Genomic DNA, 21115 nt, shown 5'->3' on the forward strand with positions numbered 1-21115 from the left:
TGGCATCCCCGCCCGCCCGCCTGCCCTCCCCTCCTCTCGCTGATGCGGGCACGGCCGGCCGCCTGGCCCCTCCCGGAGGGAGCTGCCCCTGAGCGAATGTGGAGATGAGCGTGCGTGGGGTGTGTGTGTGTGTGTGTGTGTGTGTGTGTGTGTGTGTGTTTTGTGTGTTTTGTGTTTGTGTGTGTGTGTTTTGTGTTTGTGTGTGTGTGTGTGCGCGCGTGTGTGTGTGCGCGTGTGTGTGTGCGCGCGTGTGTGTGTGTGTGTGTGCGCGCGTGAATGTGTATGTATGAGAGCGCGGGGGCGAGCAGGAGCCGGAGCGGGGCCCGGGGATGCCCGACGCTGCTGCCCAGCCCCAGCTCCCAGCCGGCACACTCAGGGCCAAGCCGACTGAGCCCGGCGCAGGCGGAGCGTAGGGGCAGGGCGGAGGGAGGGGAAGGATGAGGGGCCCCGCCCAGCCCCCTGCTCAGTTATCTCTCCAAGGGAGAGGAGATTGGGGAGGGCAGGGTGCAGCCTGTCCCCTTCCCCCACCAAGAGTCCTCTTCCCCATCTTCTCCTCTCCCCTCCCCTTTCTACCAGCCCCTATCCCTTCCCTTTCCCTTCTCTCCTCCTCTGCCCTGCCTCCGGCTTAGGCCTTTTTCTATCTACCCCTTCCCCTTTTTTCCTCCCCCCTCCCGCTCTTGCCTTCTCGCAGCCACCCTTCCCCAGCGACAGAGCTCGGCCAGGGAAGGAAGAAATCACAGCGAGACCGTGTGAAAGAGCCCGACCAGAGAACGCACCCCGCCCCCCAACAAGGGTCAGCCTTTCCTCCCCCTCCTCAGGACACATTCTCCCCAAGCAGGAAATGTCTTGCCTGTTAGGGTTCTTGCAGAGTTTCTAGTTCATTTGACATCGGGAGAAACTGAGGCAGCCAAGTGAGATTCAGAGCATTACCCCATGTCACACAAAAAGAAAGTGCCAGAGTTTACCCTTACTTTTGAATCCCAAGGCCATGGCTCCTTCCGCCCCTGCCAGAGAATCGGAGGCCACCTCCTGCCTCCCTGCCAAAAGTCGCTGCCTGCGCCCGGGTCTAAATAGGCATGCCACAAGTCAGCCCAGACTTGGGGGGTGGGGTAGGGGCGGAACCAGAAAGTGGAAAGGTTGACCCCTTGTTCCTCGGACCTCAGGGGAGCAATTTGTAACCCCAACCGGTCCTCACCCTCCTTGCCTCAGTCACCCCGGAGCCCCTCTGAGGCCAGGTGCAGAGGGCACAAGGGTCCCAGCCCTGAGGTCCCCGGCTGGGCACACAGACTTCTGGCCCTTGCAGGTGGTCAGGAAAGGAGAGGGGAGAACTCAGCCTGCCCCTGTGGGGCCGGCCAGGAGTGAGCTGTGAACACAGTGGCCCTGGCTCTTTCTGGATCAATTTGAAGATCCCCAGAGCCTCAGGTCCAGTCCTTAGCTCCCTACTCAGGCCCTGGCACCATGCTATCCCAAGCTCAGTAGTTCACAAACTTCAGTCTTTCCCTGGTTGGGGAGTCAGTATTTCCATTTACCAGGAAAAAGCCTTTTCCGATGCATGAAGGTCTGGCCTCCAAGTCTGCCTGCTAGGTCCCATGGGTAAGTCCTGGCTCCTGATCTCCTCCCCAGCAGCCTGAGGGCCATGCCTAGCCCCTCATTCTGCCAAGAAGTTCACCTTTGACCCCAGTGTCTGTAGATCGATTTCAGGCACCTTGCTGGTCAAAGTCTCTTTTGTGTGCAGGGAGGTCAACCAATTCAGTCCACACGGACTAAGTGGGCACAACGGTGATACAAGGACAAAAACAAATAGGCCTGCCGTGCCCTGTCGGAGCTGACATTCTACCGTGATTTGTTCCTGAAGTTTGTGGGTGCCTGAACTGCAATGTTGTTCCCAGAGGACATCAATATCCCAAGGAAGACCTGCAGCTAGAATGAAAGGTGGCTCCTTGGGGGTGCCAAAACTCCTTCAGTGATCTGCACTGTTTATAAATCAGACTTGTGGAACCCGGATCACAAAAGTCCAACTCTTGGGCACGGGACGTGGGCAGAAATAGAGAATGGGAAACAGAAAGCTCCCCAGAAAGACAAACAAGAAGGGGCACCCATTCAGAACAAAAAGTCGGGGTTTGAATCCCTGCTCTGACATTTACTGCCTTTGTGACTTTGGGCAAGTCCCTTCCCCCCCTCCTCTGTAAAATTAGGGGGTTGCATTTGGACTGTCCCTAAGGCCCTCCCCTTCCTGCTCTAAACCCTGCAAACTCCAATCCCTAAGTTCCATGGTAAAGTGGAAGAAGGACCACAATGGAAGTGACTGCCCCTGAAAGGTCTTTTCTTGCTTCTTCATTAGCTCCTTGAGAGCAGGGATTGTTTAATTTTTGCCTTTGTATCTTTAGTACCTAGGGCAGAACCTGACACTGATAAGTGCTAGATAAATGTGTGGTGGATGGAATGATTTTCCTTAGAAGCAAAATTATGTTAACAGCAATTAGGCTAGTTTTTAAGGACTCAGAACCCCACAACCCAATCAGTCAACAGGTGATCCCTCTCAGCAAATCTTTCAAAGGTACATTGTATGTGTAGACACCAAGGCTAAAACCAAGGATAAATAGCAGAAGAATGAATGGCTTAATAAGTTCAAATAAAAATTTGTCTTCCCTTGAGCTTGTAGCAAATTGTCTCCCACACACCCTCCCCCACCACAAATTCCTTTCAGTGATGAGTAAGTGCTGGGCAAATCAGAAGTCAGTCTGACAATGTGATCATGCTCACTTAAGTTTAATTAAGTTTCAAGTTTTACCCTCTATTACAGAATTACAAAGTATGCAGTCTAAAAATCATTGGTTTCATTTTCCTTGGTTCCCAAGGTAATTTAAAATAAATTGTTTCACAAATTTGAAAACAGACTATTGTGGGTCCCCCCCCAATTTTTCCCCAGTGGAATATAAGCAAATGTGTTTTAGGAATAGCTACTTTAATGGGATGAGTCCTCCCCCATGGTCCATTATCCATAGAGAGAACTGAGAATTCTAAACACCATTATAGCAGCTACATTCATCTGACTAAAAGCTGAAAAAGACATTTCTTTCCAAACTCAAACATAGGAAACAGAGGGCAAAATGAAGATGGATAAAATGCAAAGGACACTTTCATACAGCAACCCAAAGTCTGACTCACCTAGAAATTCAATTGCTAGACACAGCATAACCAGGAAACCAGACCCCCTCCACCCCGCGGCTTCGAGACCCTTAACCAAAAACCTGGGTGATGCTGAACAAAAACCTGGTCAGATCCAAAGACCAATCCAAGGAGTTTTCTCACTATTGTACATCTCAAACAGTCCATCTGTCTTATCTGAAAGCTGGCCCCTTAATGGTAGGTCTGCTATTGTTTCCATGTTCCTTTGATTGTTCACAGACACTTGGGGGAGGGGCACACCTCTTTTTCTGATTTCAGGGAATTTCACCTGTTCACTCTCCCCCCGCCCAACTTGGAAAGTCCCTAATCTTTCATCCAACTACAGATCGGATTACCTTGTGTTATATTGTTTCTTTTTAATTAATTGGCCTTATTTGATTCATTGTTTTTAATGTATAAAAGTCTGTCTGCTGCTGTAGTCAGGGTCCTGACCTAAGCTGAGGAGATCTGGTCCTGGTATGCTGGACACTTGGCATGCGTTGCTTAATAAATCAGAATGCTCAGAAGATGGAACCTTTGTTTTTCTCAGTCGTTTCATCTTTTACCTGCCACAGTTTTTGGGGAGCCATGTTAGGTCAAGTCAGGACTAGGACCTTAGCCTTCCAGAAAAACTCCTAGAGATCTCTGATTAATTTTTCACTGAGGGACTTTTTCAGAAGACTGCCTCCCAGAGGTCAGACTCCTGCTCTTGCACATATTTTTTTTTCCAAGCTTGGGTAAGGTTAGGTTATTATTTTGATTTTTTACTTTAAGACTTGGCAGTTGCCCTAGAGATTGGGGAACTTTAGGTATGGGCTATTTGGGGGCCCACCCCAAGGACTGAGGGGTTTACGTTTGGATCTAGTTTTAGATTTGCCCCCAAGGAGTGGGGTGGTTTAGAGTTCAAGTTTGCTCCAGGGATTGGGGAAGTTTAGGTTTGGATTTTGACGCCCCCTCAGGACTGGTCTTTTCCCAAGAAATTTTAGGTTTACCCCAGAGACTGGGAACATTTGGAATTACCCCAGAGGTTGGGGAAGTTTAGATTTGGTTCACTCTGGGGAGTGGGTGGTTTAGAGTTAAGTTTTGGGCTTTTTAATATTTTTTCCCCAGAAGTCATGGCAGATGACAGATTCCTGCTATTCATGTGCTACCTCTAACAATGCCACCCCTACCCCTTGTCCCTTCTCAGTTCTATTTTTGTTATTTATTAAATACTCATTGCATGGAGGGTTCACTGTTGCCCCAATCCTTATTCTCTTAACAAATTGCAGAGCAGGAAATCAGATATCTCAGGTTATTACAGTTCTGTGCAAATTAAAAGTTAATAGGCTCTGAATTTGACCCTGAGTACAATACACCTGCTTCAGCAGCCTTTTGGGCTTTCTTCCGGTTCCTTGGTTGTATTCCAGAGAACTGAAGCTGCCACATAACTAGTTTTCATCCAGCAAAGTGTTGGGGTGAAGTAGTCAGCCTGTTTGCTCCTCTCTCTCCCTCTCACTACCTCTTTGTCCTGAGCCTCAAGGAAAGGAAAACCAGCCAGAAAAACTGCTAAAAGGCTGCAAAGAGTTTAGAATGGTGAGGAATATTAATAAAGTTTCACACTTGAAGCAGTTGTCACTGTAAACAGAACTAACCCATTTTAGGCTTTCAGTGGGAGATTAGGTTAAAAAGATAGTCTTTTAGGCAAACATACATTTGGCATTTGAACAGCATGGCCAGCCTACCAGAGTTCACACAGACTATGTGTGCCTGACCTGTGGTAGAGCCCTCTGAGCTTGTATTGGTCTGATCTACTGCAGTTAGACACACTGTACCTGGACTCCAACATGGGGATGTCATTTTGATCCTCTTGGACAACAACCGAACAACCAGAGTAGAAAGAAGAACAAAAAAAACCTGCAAGATACTTTTCCCCTGTTACTTCAGTGTTGGCCTTGGTGGAATCAAAGAAATAAAATCAGATAATCACTTCGTAGAACTGCAAACTAAGGGAAACATCTCAGCAGGTTTTGGAGGTTTGGAGGTTAAGCATTTTCACTTAACAACATACGCTGAAAGGTCTCAGTGAGTTTTGTGGTACTGCTCTGTAGAATTGGCTTTAAGGAAAAATAAGAACAGAATTCTGTGAAGGTTTCCACGGTAAACAGAAATCAAATCACTTTTTTCCCCTGAGGATTGATAGCTCTATTGTTTTAGTGTAAGGAAGGAATATAGCTAGTTTGAAAACAACCCCAAAGTGAAGGGGGAGAAGGGGGGGGAGGTATACAGTTTGTTTTTTTTAATTTATCTGAAACTTAAACAGCCACATCTTGTTAACCCTTCCCAGACCACGAAAAGAGAAAAGATTGTTTAAATCAAAGACTCCTCTGACTCTCACCCAAGTTCAGAGACTCCTTGTGACTCCCCCAGTTCAAAGACTGTCCCCCTCTGACCCTGTTAACTCCTCTCATCTCAGACCAGGTTCCCAAATAAAGGTGTTGGGGAAAAAATGCTGGAAAAATGCAGGGAAACCTGAATTACATTCCAGTCACTGAAATTTATTAGCCGAGTGATCTTAAGAAAGTTATCTTATCTCTGTTTGCCTAGGTTTCCTGTTCTATAAAGAGGAAAATAATAATGGTACCCACCTCTCAGGGTTGTTGTGAAGATCAAATAATATAATGATTGTAAAGTACTTAATGCAGTGATTAGCATTTGGTAAGAACTATATAAATTTTGACTTATTTAATTGAACGTAATGACTTTTCACTTGATAACTCTAAAGTGGGTTTTAGATGTGATTAGTAAGATTAATGTTTCTTATATGTGATAATGTGGAAATGAATTCAGATGAATTGGTGTCATCTGACTGATATAAGTTTTATTTCATGTTTTGAATACATAATATTGTGTATATTATTATTGTATTTCCAAATTTTTCTTATATTGTGAAATTTGGAAAACCATTGCGTCAGAAATACTGTTAGCAAAACAATTCCTTACCTAGAAAGACTTACATGAACTGATGCAGAGGGAAGAGAGCAGAACCAGGACAACATTGTACACACCGACAACAATAACTTAGGATGAAGAACTGTGAATGGCTTAACTATTCTCATCAATACAATGATCCAAGACAATCCCAAAGGACTCATCATGAAAAATGCTATCTGCCTCCAGAGAAAGAACTGATATTAACTGATGTTAAGGCATATTATTTGTCTCTTCTTTTCTTCCTTTTTTTTTGTTTTTAAGTCTTCTTGCACAAAATGCCTAATATGGAAATGTTTTATATGATTGCATATGTATAACTTATATCAGATTGCCTACAGTCTCAGGGAAGGGGAAAGGGAGGAAGTGGTAGAGGACAGAGATTCCTCCAATTTTTCTTTTTTTAACATAGATGCTGTTAGATTATGAATTGAGCTATTAAAAGAATGATAAAAATAGATATATGAAAACTATTAAATATTTAGGGGTATATTCCATTTTAAAATAGATAATAATAAGTTTACTATAAAAAAGTGAGTTTTCATTTGAAAAATTTTGACTATAAATTAAAAAAATTATGAAAACATATAGGGTGGTTTAAAGATGTAACTTCAATACATCAACATGAGTCAACTCTCCAAGTAGTTGCTATATATTTGAAAACTCTCGACTTTGGTTAGTTTTATCTTATAAGTAAAGAATAAATGACATATAACCATTAAGGAAACATAAGAAATTAGCAATATTCGAGCCCTAAGTTGTGATTAGTGAAAATTTGCTATTTGAGGTAAAAACTCTTGGGACCATAATTTACTATTGTTTTGAGTTTTGATTACAGGAATGGTTGTCTGAACTGTCATGAAGCCAACAGTAGAAAATGACATGGAGAGAAGTCTGAGAACTGTGACAAGTGAATGTCTGTGCCTGGGAAAAAGTTGAGGGGATGATCTTGGCATTGTCTAAGGTAGGAGCCTCTTGACTCAGTTTCCCCATTGTTATTTCCTTTCTGAACAGGAAATTTCCCCACCTGGTTAATCCCGAGCCTTGCTTTTGATACCCTGTGATTACAAGATTGGCTATCAGATATGACTCATGCCTGGAATCAAACAGAGCTAAGGGAGTTTTTCCCATTATATGTCAGGTTTTAACTCCTTTTCCTTTCACAGAAAATTTCTATAATAAGGGCAAATGAGCAATAGAAGTTTTATCAGAACAATACTAGGGGATAAGGAGAGCAAATTGTTAATTGCAGGAATTGAGTGAACCCCACTGACTCCATCTTGTGACTCAGTTCTGGAGCTAGCTCAGTTCCCTTTCTATTCAATTATGGGTCTAGTCCATTTTCTGTCTTGTAAGAAAACTTTATTCAATTGTGGGAATTTGGAGAAAACCTTATCGCATAGTTTGAACCTAGCCTGCCCCGCCACCCCGCTGCTTAGAGACCCTTAACCAAAAACCTGGGTGATGCTGAACAAAAACCTGGTCAGATCCAAAGACCAATCCAAGGAGTTTTCTCACTATTGTACATCTCAAACAGCCCATCTGTCTTATCTGAAAGCTGGCCCCTTAATGGTAGGTCTGCTATTGTTTCCATGTTCCTTTGATTGTTCACAGACACTTGGGGGAGGGGCACACCTCTTTTTCTGATTTCAGGGAATTTCACCTGTTCACTCTCCCCCCTCCCAACTTGGAAAGTCCCTGATCTTTCATCCAACTAGAGATCAGATTACCTCATGTTATATTGTTTCTTTTTAATTAATTGGCCTTATTTGATTCATTGTTTTTAATGTACAAAAGTCTGTGTCCCCCTGTATTCAGGGCCCAGATCTAAGGTAAGGAGGTCTCATCCTGGTTTGTTGGGTAACTGGCATGCATTGCTTAATAAATCAGAATGCTCAGAAGATGGAACCTTTGTTTATCTCAGTCATTTCATCTTTCACCTGCCACGGCAGGCAGGAAGCAGAAAATTGCATGTCAAAAAAGCACCAATTTGAATCACAAAAGAAATTATTCAATAAAGATGAGCATTGACAGAAGCTGGAGAATAGTATAATTTTTTTTTAAAGTGAAATCAGCCTTCAACCAAAATTGCCTACTCTGCAAAACTGAGCATATTGCTTCATGAGAAAAGCTGGTTCTCTAATTCTGCCAAAGATTTGTTAGTCATTTATTCATTCAGTAGAAACCATAGTTACTCTTTTGACATAAAAATTGAGAATGCAGAATAATGCCAAGATAAAGAAGTCTGTAATGCAAGGAATGAGTATGTGGTGATTTGATGTATATTTGCTATAGGAGGAGAGAGAGGAAGGGATCAGACAGAAATAGCATCTGGAAAAGGAGTATTTAAAGGGAAAAAGGCAACCTCTAAACTGCCTTCTTATCTGGAATGAGAGGAGATTAAAAATATACATCAGTAAAAGTAGAATCCTCAAAACTTGTGTTGGAGGAGAGGCAATTGTTTCTCTATGTGGGCAGATAAAAGGAGTAGATTGTTACAAATAAAATAAGTTGTGATGCACTTTGTGATAATATAAATATGTACTATGACAAATAGGATATCACGAAGAGAAAAACCAAACTTAATTACAAACTTGAATGTTAACAGATTGAAATCACCTACAAAAAGAAACTGGAAAATGGGTTAGAAAACATAATCCAACAATATACTGCACAAAGGAAATATGCCCAAAATATAGGGACACATACAGACTTGAAGTGACAAACTAGAATGGAATGTGTTATGTTTCAGCTGAACAACAACAGCAAAAAGCAATGGTTATCATCACAATTTCAAATAAAGCAGTAGTAAAAATGCATATCTCCAAGAGAGACAGATAGGAGAAACTACAGTATTCTTAAAGACACTGTAGACAATACAACAAAACCAGTATTAAATGCATATGGACCAAATGGCATAGAAACTAAGGATTTATAGAAAATGCTAAATGAAATGCAAAAAGATATAGATAGTAAGGCATTGATAATGGGAGCCTTTAATATTATTCTTTTGGATCTTGATAAATATCACATAAAGATAAATGAAAAGGAAATTATAGGCTTGAACAGAATGTTAGAAAAGCTGAATCTGATATACCTAAGAAAATTGCTGAATTCACAGGGAATTATGAAAATTATATTGCTTTCAGGTTCACATGGAATTATTATAAAAATCGATCATGTTCTAGGGCATGAAGAAATCATAAGTAAAAGTAGAAAGGCAGAAATCTTAAACATATGCTATGGATCATAATACCACAGCAGTTGCTGAGATTTAGTGAGATGAAACCCATGAGTGCACTGTATCTCTGATAAGGCAAACTTAATAAAGAGAAGTGAAAATTATATGAATCCTGGGGGAAAGTGATCACTCCATCCTGAAGCTTATGACAGAGAAAGAGGGAAAACCTGGGCATAGTCTGACATGCCCCTTAGTTTTAGCGGAAGCAGGTCTCAAAAGGTTTAAAAAGGGAAAACAGGTAAGATCACATGAGGACAAATATTTTACGGGAATCAGCCCAGGATGGGTGATAGGTGCCCAAGAATGAAATTCTCAAGGCACAAAGGCTGACAATTCAAATGAAGAGGGGGTAAATGAAATTGTCTGAAGAGACTGACATGGAAGCATAGGGAATTCAGAAACCAACTTAGACTTTGAAAAAAAAACATACATAAGATGGAAAGTAGACCAAGTTGATGGATGATGAATCTAAGAATGGGACACAATCCTATAAAAATAGTGTTGGGGATAAGCCCCAGTTGGCCAGGGAAGTGAAGGATGGCAACAGTGAGGAAGGGTCGGTATCTTGAGAGGAAAAGGAGGACCAAAGAAGGAAAGGGAGAGTGTAATCCTGATGTTTGAGGGAAATGCTTCATAACTACTTGTTATGCCATTTGATTAAATGCCTTTGCTAAAGAACTGAGTCTACTGGTTGATTAAAAGGAAGCCCATTGGTGGGGGCTCATGATCTTGCATTTAGGAGAATATCCAGGAACAGAGTTCCCTCTGGAACCCAAGGTATACCTTTGAGGTATACAGATGGTGATCAGTGACAAACTTCTCTACCAAGAAGAATGACCTCTGTTCTGAAAATGACAAATCAAGAGATCCTGGGATGAGCAAGGAGATGGGAAAAGTGCACTCATTGCCTTTGATGAATGCAAGATAGTGGAAGACTTATATCCTTGGGTCCTGACAGAACCAGCAGATGTGATGGCTGAGATGTGATCAGGGATTTGTGACAGGGAAGGGGAGGGGGGATAGAGGGAATAAGCATTTATATAGTACTTACTATGTTCTAAGTGTTTTACAAAAATACCTTATTTGAACCTCACAACAACCCTGGGAAGTGGGTGCTATTGAGAAAGCTGAGGCAGACAGATTAAGTAACTCACCCAGGATCACACAGCTAGAAAGCATCTGAGGCCACATTTGAACTCAGGTGTTCTTGATTCCAGGACCACAGCTCCAGCCCCACCTAGCTACCTAAACAATGTGAGAGTGGTCACAAGTTTATAGAAGAGCAAATATCTTCATTTGGCTAAAGGAAGAAGCACAGAGTCTATAAACTATGGCCAAAGAAGTTGATTTAAATTCCTGGGAGAATTCCAGGGGGAAAAATGAGTAATGAGATTAATAAATACCTAGAAAGATAAGTGGTAATTATTCTGTCCGGAACAGGTCATAGCAGACTCAGCTCATCCCCGCTCCCAGTTTTTATTTTTAACAAGGTCACAGAACTAGCAGAGGAGGGGGATGTTCCCACTCCCTTCAGGAGGCTTTCCCCACCCCCACCCCACAAGCCCCTCACCCTGTTAGTGAGTCCCTTCCCAGGAACCATTCTCCAAGCCCTCTGCAGGCCAGATTTCCCTCTGCTCATTATTTCCTGTTTGTCCTAGGTGTAGCTCATTTGTACATGTTTGTTTGCACATTGTCTCCCCCACTAGACTGTAAGCTCCTTGAGGTCAGGCCTAGGTCTGGGCCTTGTTTTCTATCTCAGTGCTTACTTAGCACAGTGTCTAGCACTCAGTAGGCACTTGATCCATTTTATTGATTCTTTCCCCCTGAGATTGGCTTCTCTTTGTACTGTATGTATCTCGTACATACATAGTTATTTGCATGTTGTTTCCCTAAATAGACTACATGTTCCATGAAGGTAAGGACTATATTTTTCCTTTCTTTGTGTCCCCTGGGTTCCGTGCTGTGCCTGGCACATAGTAAGCACTTACTAAATGCTTATTGACTGCCTTGAAAGAGTTTTCCTGGTTTTTAGTAAGAGTTTTTGTAAAGTTATCTCATACTATTTCTGTGGAGAAGAGGGGGAGAGGCAGCCTAGGAGACATGACAATCTGACCAATTCAGACGTAGCTGGATGGCAAGGGGAATGAATGCTCCAGTGAGACTAGTCAAGGTGACCCTAATTTCATGTCTGAAGAGGTTGAAAGGCAGAAGCAAAGAAACGTAAAAGGGAAAATCTTCAACTGGAAAATAGAAATTCCCTGTAGAAAGGGAAGAAATATGAATACATTGCCTGCCTATGGAGAGGCCAGCCAGAAACTGAATGGTGCCCTAGGACACAGATTCCCTTCCCTCCTCTGTCCTACCCTCTCTTCTAGACAAGATTTTCAAAGGAATATGGGAAGTAAAAACCACTGAGCTGAAAATAATTACTCTAAAGCAACAGGGGAAAAACTAATTACACTAAGGCTTAAGGAAAGAAAGAACTTTTGATCCAGGAAGAATTTCTCTAAAAGAAATACAAGTTTTTTATAATCTCCTGTCTGGAGCAGAGGGAGTCAAAGGGAAGACGCTTCTGTCATCACAAGCTAAGAGCTTAAGAGTCTTCATGATAGGTGAAGAAAGCACAGTAACTCCCCACCCAGGCTGAAGGTAGGAAAAAAAAGAGGAGACCAGCACACTGACTGGTCCAGCAGATGCTGCGCCATGGGGAGGAGCCGGTGAAGCTACAAAGTGACCTGCTTAGCCTAACCCAGCAGCAGATTGGCCCAAACCAGAAACCCAAATGACAGACCTTAGGAGGAGCAGCTCACCCAGCCACTAATGATGGCTGGTGAAAAGCCACCTCAAGGAACTGTGGCTGACTCATAATGAATTTCATGGGATCCTCATGGAGAGAGAAAGGTCATCAAGGATTAGAGAGGATGGAGGCACCACCATCCTCTCAGTTACCCAGGCTTGCAACCTAGATGGCATTCTAGACTTCTCATTTTGTCTCACCTCCCATAACCAATATGGTGCCAAGGCCTGTTGATTATTCCATCACCTCCCCCTGCCCAGCCATGTGCTTAACAGAGTGCCTGCCAACAGTAGGCACCAAATAAATGCTGATTGCCACTGCAATACAGGAATTATGACTCCACCAACCACGTGTCCCAACATGTGTGCCTCACAAACATGATATTTTAAGTTCCTGATCACTAATCCCTCTTGGACTCTGTATATGTCTGTGGGGGATGTAACCCTGATGTTTAAGGGAAATGCTTTGTAACTACTTGCTATGCCATTTGATTAAATATCTTTTTTTTTTTTTTTGGTGAGGCAATTGGGGTTAAGTGACTTTCTTAGAGTCACACAGCTAGTGAGTGTTATGTGTCAGGTTGGATTTGAGCTCAGGTCCTCCTGACTCCAGGGCCAGTGCTCTATCCACTGTGCCACCTAGCTGCCCCTGGTTAAATATCTTTGCTAAAGAACTGAGTCTACTGGTTGATTAAAAGGAAGCCCATTGGTGGGGGCTCATGATCTTGCATTTAGGAGAATATCCAGGAACAGAGCTTCCTCTGGAACCCAAGAGGAGCAATAGCCACTCTTTCTGGGGATCCAGTCTGCTAATGGAGACATGGATTGGGTGAATGAGCCCTGAGAGTGAGGGGGTTACATTCATATGTTTATCCATGGCTTTGGTAAAAGCCTAGAGGGTATGTTCATCAAATCTGCAGATGACTCAGAAGGAGATCTAGTAGCAAGTGAAGGAGTCAAGATCCAAAAGGGTCTTGACAGCCTAGAATCTAGGGTGAGATGCAGCAGGGAGGCCGGGGATCTGGAAGATGGCAGCGTGGCTTGTAAATGGACACGGTCTGCCTTGTGCAGCAGGAAGTTCGTTTGGGCAGCATTGATTGGCAGCAGATTGATGGGCTAGGGAGAGCAGGGACTGGAAGGGGAGAGATCAATTGGGAGGCTTTGGCAACAGTCCAGGCTGATCACTTCATATCCAGATGAAGCAGGATGAGATTTAGAACTGGGAGGGGCCCTAGAGACGATCTGAGGCTTAGGGAGGGGAGGCACACCCAAAGGACACCCCCCTTCCTATTGAGATTCCAGGCATTATGACTCCTATACCCCAGCGTCTACCAGAATTTCAATCTGCCTTCTTCCTGTCTACCTCTGGGGTTCCAGGGCATCTCTGTCAAGATGTTAAATATGGCAGGCAGTTACCAGCTGCCGCCCCTTCCTCCCTCCCCCAGCTCCTAGCAGCTTTCTTCCTGATCTCTGGGGAGCTCAGCCGTGGAGCTGAGAATTCCTGCCTCATTCCTGGCAGGGCTTATTACCTGTTATTTTACTGGTTCCTTGCTCACCAGCCCCGAGGCAGGGCCTATGTTTGGCCAAATGCTCCCATCACTTATGCAACACAGACCTCAGGAGCATCAGAGGTCCTGATAGACAACCCCCCCCACACACACACACACACTCCTGCCCTAGCCCAATGCACAAGGCAGGGCCATGTACTTGATTGGGTAACCCAAGACTTAGGTCTCAAGTCCAGCTCAGCCACTGAGTCTGTGACCTCCAGCAAATTAGCTCACCTCTCCGGCCTCCGTTTTCTCCACCGTATAACGAGGGGGTTGCATCAGAGGATTTCTGAGGTCTTTCTAATTCTCAAATCCTGTGATCCTACAATCTCTGGGCAGCCTCACAGAGAGAGAGAGAACAAATGGAGAAGGGTGTGGGAAGACATGTGTGAGCCTCCAGCTCAGTTAGGACATCGAACAAGGCTTGGCAGGCCGACCGAGGGCCAGAGCAGCACTTCAGGGTAAGGCAGGTGTGAGAAGTCTGTGCAGGAAACCTTGGGGGATCAAGGGAGACAGCACCCTTTGACTTCCTGACTGCACACAGGCTCCCTATGTCTGTGTAGCTTGTCAGGTAATGCCACCTCCTCTGGGAATATCTATCCAGCTCGGCATCTTCAAATCTCACCTCCCTTGTCTCAGGGGAGATTGCCCTTCTGTGTCCTACCTAAAGACTCCGTCCAGGTCAGGAACAAGTCAAGGAGCAGCAGAAGGACGGAACCTTGGAGCACCACCACCAGGGCACTGCTCCGCTCACCCCACCTGGAGGCTTAGCGAGCGTCTAGCCTTCCCACTCTCCCACGGGCTGTGACTCTGACCATGGACTGACTGCTCCCCCTCCCTCCCCTTGCCTCAGCGCTCCAGGCTCCAGTGAAGGCTGAGATCATAGCTCTGGTCTCTCCTCTTTTCTTTCCTGACCCAGGTGTGGATGGAACTTCATGAGCTCATTCCCATGGTGTTTGCCACCCTCACACCCACTGGTGGCACCACATTCTGATACTTTGTGGAGTATTCAGCTCTTCATGTTGAAGCCTGTGCACTGAGCAGTAATATTACAAAAGAAAAACTGATCACACCAGCTGAGACACAGAAAAACTCATTTTCTTTCTTTTTTGAATTACATGTTACGCAGTCAGAATGACCCAACCTCAGAGCTGGAAGAAGCCTCTGGAACTTTCTCGTTGGCCCGTCTATACCCTGAGACAAACAGCCATCCAGCCTCTGATGAAAACTTTCTAGGGAGGGGGTGTCCCAGCTCACTGCCTCTTCTGACAACCGGAGCTTTCCTTACATCAGTCCAAAATCTGAGCCCATTCCACCTGGCTCTGCCCTCTGGGACCAAGCAGAGCTGGGCTATTACCTTTTCCTCTAGACAGCCTTTGAATGTTGTAGATGGCCATTCCATCCTCCCCAAGACTTCTCTGTTCTTTAGACTGAGAGTTCCTTGAAGACAATGGGCATCTTTTGCTTTTCTCTGTATCCTCAGCACTTGGCACAGTGCCTGGCATATAGTAGGCACTTCATAAATGCTTACTGACTGACCTATCAGATGGTTCTTACGTAATGGGGGACTGGCTACTAAGAATCCCATCTTTGTGAGTACAGGCGGCATGCACCACCTGATTCCTTTTGCCATGTGGACACAGCTATTCTGTGTCTGTCTGGGGTCCACTTACCACATAACGAGAAAAGGTTTTTTGATTGACTTCTGAGGCGGCCCTGAGAATGCAGACAGAAGACCCTGGTGGCTGTCCCTTGGTCTTGTACCTGACAGGCAATAACTGCCCCCCCCCTTCAGTGGAGAATACCTCCAGAGTGGACCTGGGGCCGTGAGCGCATGGGACTGCTGTCGCTTCTCTTCCTGGGGTAGCCAGTCTTTCCTGGTTAGGTGATGGGGCACTGGAGATGGACCAGACTGGAACTTGAACACGTGAGCTTCCAAAGGGCCAGGAGGGCACTGGGGTCCATGCCAGAGACTAAGGACAGGGTGAGTCCTGGATCGACCTGCGGGTCCAGCACTGCCTTCGACTGACACCAAGACACTTATTTCTTTAAACAAAAGAGAGACTTGGGCATCCACTGCGCCACACTTGGAACGAACTTGGTGGGGATGAATGCTTTGTAACAGGCACTGGTTGATTCCACGTTCAGGAACTGAGGCAGCTGAAAGGAGAGGGGGTCTCCAAGTCCAGAGGAAGGGTATTTGGCACTTTTCTTATCTTCTTGGTAAATATCCCTTTGTAAAATCCAAACTATGTCAACTGACCAAATGGTTTTAGAGTGCTAGCCAGTGGATCAATCAATGATAGGGAGGAGATCCCGAATACAAGTCACCGCTGATTGATATTAATGAGACTATACTGAAAGGGTAGTTTCAGCTGAGAGCAAGAGAAAGACACCCCTAGATCCCTGAGGGGCAGATGTGTCCTTGCCAGTGAGAGCAGGGATTGGGAGAACCCCAGTGAAGACAGGCAGGGTCACCCGTGTGAGTGAATTAGAGCTTACAGACTAACTGATACTACCCCCAGGGTAAATATTGTGCCCTTCACATTTGCCGGGACCCACAGGAGATGCTCTCTGCCTGGGACTTTGTATTGGATTCCATGGTTTGGGGGAATCCTCTGGAGAAAAACTCAGCAGTTTCACATTACACTTAAGCCAGGCTGCAACACTAAAGTAAGGAGGAACCACTTTGCCCCTCAACTAACCTCCCTATGCTGAAGATAAAGGGGTGCTGGCAATCAGCTGGCTGGGGACCCCAACAGTCCCTGACGGATTCTCCAGAAATTTCAGGAAGTCCAAAAATTGAAGTCGAAAGGATGACTCATAGAAATCAGGCAGCCCGGATTACTTAAAAACCATGAATGCCATCCCTAATATGGGGGTCATTCAAGAAGCCTGCCATGACACACTGACTCGCTGTGTGACTCTGGGCAAGTCACTTAACCTCTGCCTGCCTCAATTTCCTCAACTGTAAAATGGGTACCATACTATCCTCTACCTCCCAAAGGTGCTGTGAGGACTGATGAGAAGATACTTGCAAAGCACTTAGCATATGGCCTGGCACCTAGTAAGCGCTTAAAAAATGCTAATGTCCTTCCCTTCCCCTCCCCTCCCCTGTTCATTCTCTTGCTAGCAACGTCCTTCCTGAAATGTGACACCCAAAAGTGAACACAGTACCCCAGAAGTGGCCTGACCAGGGCACAATTGCTTTAGATGTGGGTTCATCTGGAGGGGTTCCCATCAAATGTGGCGGGATGCACACTCCCGTATTCCCACAAGTTCTGCCTCTCAATATAATCCATGATGATGCTGGCTTGCTGGGATGCCACACACCACACTGCTGACTCAGACTGACATCATGATCTACTCACTCAGACCCCCAGATCTTTTTCACACTACAACAGTCTGACCACACCATTGCCATCTTGTACTTGTGAATGTGATTTTTCAAAATCCAAGTATAAAACTCTACCTTTATCCTTACTGAATCTCTTCTTGTTACAGTCCCAACCACCTTCTCCTCTCCTGCCCCAGTGGAGAGAGCCCAGCACCCTTCACCCTAAAGCCCTGGGAACAACAGACCCCCCCCCATCGCTGGCCCGGCCTCAGCCATCACACGGGTGAGCACGTGCTTCCTGAAAGGCAACGCCAGGCGTCTTCCTCTACGTGCGTTCCTATCGCCCCTGTCATCTCTGACCCTCCCCAACAGCCACCTGTTACTGCCCACCCGTCCTCCAAATGTCACCTCCTTCATAAGGCTGTCCTCCATCACCTCAGATGAAGTCATTCCACTTGTATTCTCTGTGTCAGAGGCCGGTGTCCTCACCTCTACCAACAGCAGCTCACATTCATTCAGCACCTTATGATTTACAATGTTCTCTACAAAAATTATCTCACTCGATTCTTGATAGACGGGTGCTCTGACTGTCATTCTACAGATGTGGAAACTGAGGCAGAGAAAAGAGACTCGCCCAGGGTAACACAGCTAGCATCATCCAAGTCCCAATTCCCGATTCCAGGCCTAGGGCTCCAGCCACTGCTCCATCTGTCTCACTACGCAGCATCACCAACTGCTGGCCAAATCATTATGGCAGTGAGAAGGTAAGCCTAAGGGCCCTGGGGACCACAGCACTACCTACCCTCCTCCCACTCAGCATCCAGGGACTGCAGCCTCCACCTGCTCAGAGCCACAGCTCCTGAAGACCCAGAAAATGAAGCTTCCCCACCCATGTCCTTGGTCACCACCAAATGGCAAACGTCAGAAATGGACGTGGCTGAATCAATGGAAAGGACATTGCAGAAGAGGTCTCACCTCCTGATTTGTGGCTGGGACCTCCCCTCTGGCTCGCAGCAGAAGCCCCTCCCAGGCGTGATCTCTGCCATTACAACCAGAGCCCCTGGGGAGCAGGGACATGGGACCTGTGGTGCCTTTCCCCAGCATGTCATACAGATCATTGTGCTATGCTCGGCTCCAGGAACACCAAGGCAAAAAGCTAACATCCAACCTGGTCACTATTCCTTGAGTAGTCCACTCAGGTGGTTCAAATCCTTCCCAGGGGGCTCTGCCAGCCCCCCCCCCCCCCGCCTTTTTGCTTTCTCAAACACTGACCTGGAACGCGGGCAACCTCTCTGGGCAGCACCCGCTGACCTGCTGGGTGAGTGGCCCCGTCAAGGAAGGGGACGAGCATGGTGTGGACTGCCTGCTCCTCAGGGAGGTCACTGGAGGCAGACAGACAGGAGACAAGCCGGGAGGACAGCAGTACCCAAAGCAGAGCAAACACCCAGATGCAGAGGTGACCACCGTGACTGAGGAAAGTCGGCTTCCTTCTGCTCAGGCCTCAGGAGCCACTGCAGCTGTCACCATGGCCCAAGCTCTGGTCTTCTGCTGGTTTTCCTGTTAGAGTTTTTTTTGATCCCGAACATGGATCTCCAGGTTCTGCTCGGTTCCCACGCCATCAGTTTGGGCAAGCCTCCTGGGGTTTCTCTGAAGTCTTCATAGCCAGTATTTCCTCAGGCTTCAATAATACAGGCATTTCTCGCTTCGTGTAAATTCGCATTACAAAAATTTGACTTTACATAAAGAATTCTGAAAGCTTCATTAGGTAAAGGAGGGGAAGAGAGAGTAAGCCATTGTCCAAACATCTCGACAGATTCATAAAATAAGGCGCACAGCCAACCCCCAGTAATAAAGGCTGGGTGCAGCGGGTGGATTCTGTAGAGCTGTTTACCTTTCCCATACAGAACTGCACAGACTTTATCGTTAGCTTTACATTTCATTTCACAATTCTCTTTGTTACGGGCCAGGAGTTAGTACGTCTGCATTTCAGTACATTTTACCACTTGTGTAAAGTATGATTTTCTGTGTTCTTTGTCAGACAAACTGAAGTGGCCAGGGGGGACAAATCCACATCCCATAAACAATGCTTTCCATGGAGGTCGGTGCAATGGTCCATGTATGTAAAGTGAGGACTGTTATATCCCATTACCCTCACATGTGACAATCCGTTCAGCCTTTTCCCAGGCAATGGGCATCTACTTAGTCTTTAATTTTTTGCTGCCACTAAAGGTCGTATTTTTGTGCATAGAGGGCCTTTTCCTCTGACTGTGACCCTCCTGGGCTGATGTCGGGTCATAACATTCAGCTGGGTCACAGGGGCTGGTTCCCAAATGCCTCTCCCCGCTCCCCTCCCCCAGACTGGATCAGCCCGCAGCCCAAGCCAGTTTGTGAGTGTTCAAAGTGCCCCCCCAGCGCTCCGTCGACTCCTACAACTCCCCTCCCCATCCCCCACGGATCTCAGTTTCAGCCACTGGGTCCCAGGAGGACAAGTGGCATCCCTTGAAATACCAGAAGGCGGCAGTTATGTGCGTCCCTCCCCCACCGCAGTCTCTCTATGTCACTGGGTCTCCATCTCGTCCACAGAAAGTGTGTGGAAGGTTTGGCCCAGTGCGCTCCGAAGCTACAAGCCCACTGCACCTACCCCACGCTCTAGGTCCACAGAAGAGGGAAAAGGGGCTTGAGCATCGGGCACGACCTCGTCTGTATAAAGCCAATCTGCCTGTTTTAGATGTGGAGCATCCTTCTGGGACCAGGGCTAGACTGTCCCGAGGAGCTGAGGTCAAGCCACGGAGCAAGCAGCAGGACTGCAGAGCAGACAGAAGCGCAGAGACGGACTGGGCATCAGCCACGAGACATTGGCAGGGGCAGCCCAAGGAGCCACCTGGGATCTGACACACGGGCCCTGCCTCCTACACCCGGAGAATTTGAGGAATCCATTCCCACTAAGAACATAAAGTCTGCCCCCCAAGCTGCCTCATGAGGGGGCTGCAGGGTCAATGACCGTGTCCTAAACGGGTCACTGGAAGTTAAGACTGACAGTGAATCAGTCAGTGGGGTGTGGTGACTGCCTGCTGCCCCCACGGTCCTGGGGCTGTGACCTTCCCCTCTGGCCCCAGATCTGAGGCCTCTACCAGAGGTCACTATTCTCCCTCCCACTTGGGGTAGCAGATGTAGACCCGCCTGATGTCGAGGATGTCCCCCCCTACGTCACATCGGCACCTGGCTCCCTCTTTCGTTTTCATGGCCGTGAAAAGAAAGCCTAGGGGCTCAGAGCCTGGGGATGGGCTCGCCAAAAAGAAGCATCAAGGAGTCTGCCCGCAATTCCCCCACCCCCAATGTCTCTGCAATGGGCCCGTCTCTCCCCCCTCTTTTTCCTAATCTCATCCTGGGGCCAGGAAGACTCTTGAGGCTAGCTCACTCTGTGCCCTGGGGGTTCCTTCCACCCAAGCCTCCGCCCCCTCCCCAGGCACCGCCTTGGTAGATGGAGGCCAGTGAAGTGTTTGGGTGTAGGATGTGGGAGCGGGCTATCCTGGGATGAGACCGGGGTGGCAGGTCTGTGCCCCGCGGAGGTGGGGAGGTGTCCCCCGGGCCCTCTGAGGGAGTCCCCCCTGCAGAAGCCCCGGCAGGTCCAGCCTGGGGCTGCGTCTCACCCCTAAGGCTCAGCCTCGCAGTGTTCTGGGAAGCTCATCCCCATGTGGCCAGGAGAAGTGATGGTCAGTCTAACACACACTTATCGGAGTCGGGGACGTGGGCTCAAGTGCTGACCCAGGCATGTGCTGCTGTGGACAATGGGAAAGTCACTGAGCTCTCCTGGCCCAGATCCCCTTCCCAGAAATGATCAGGGCAGGTCAGGTGCAGCCGCCTTCTCTGGGACAGGAGTCCTCACCCAGGCTGTCTGCACCAGGCAAAGCTGTGGGCAGTGTCCTCACTCTCCAGGGCTGGTCTGCACCAGGCAAGGTTGTGTGTGGGCAGTGTCCTCACCCTCCAGGGCTGATCTACACCAGGCAAGGCTGTGGGCAGTGTCCTCACTCTCCAGGGCTGGTCTGCACCAGG

This window comes from Vombatus ursinus, unplaced genomic scaffold (assembly GCF_900497805.2).
Source record: "Vombatus ursinus unplaced genomic scaffold, bare-nosed wombat genome assembly UNPS02014845.1, whole genome shotgun sequence".
Taxonomy (NCBI): domain Eukaryota; kingdom Metazoa; phylum Chordata; class Mammalia; order Diprotodontia; family Vombatidae; genus Vombatus; species Vombatus ursinus.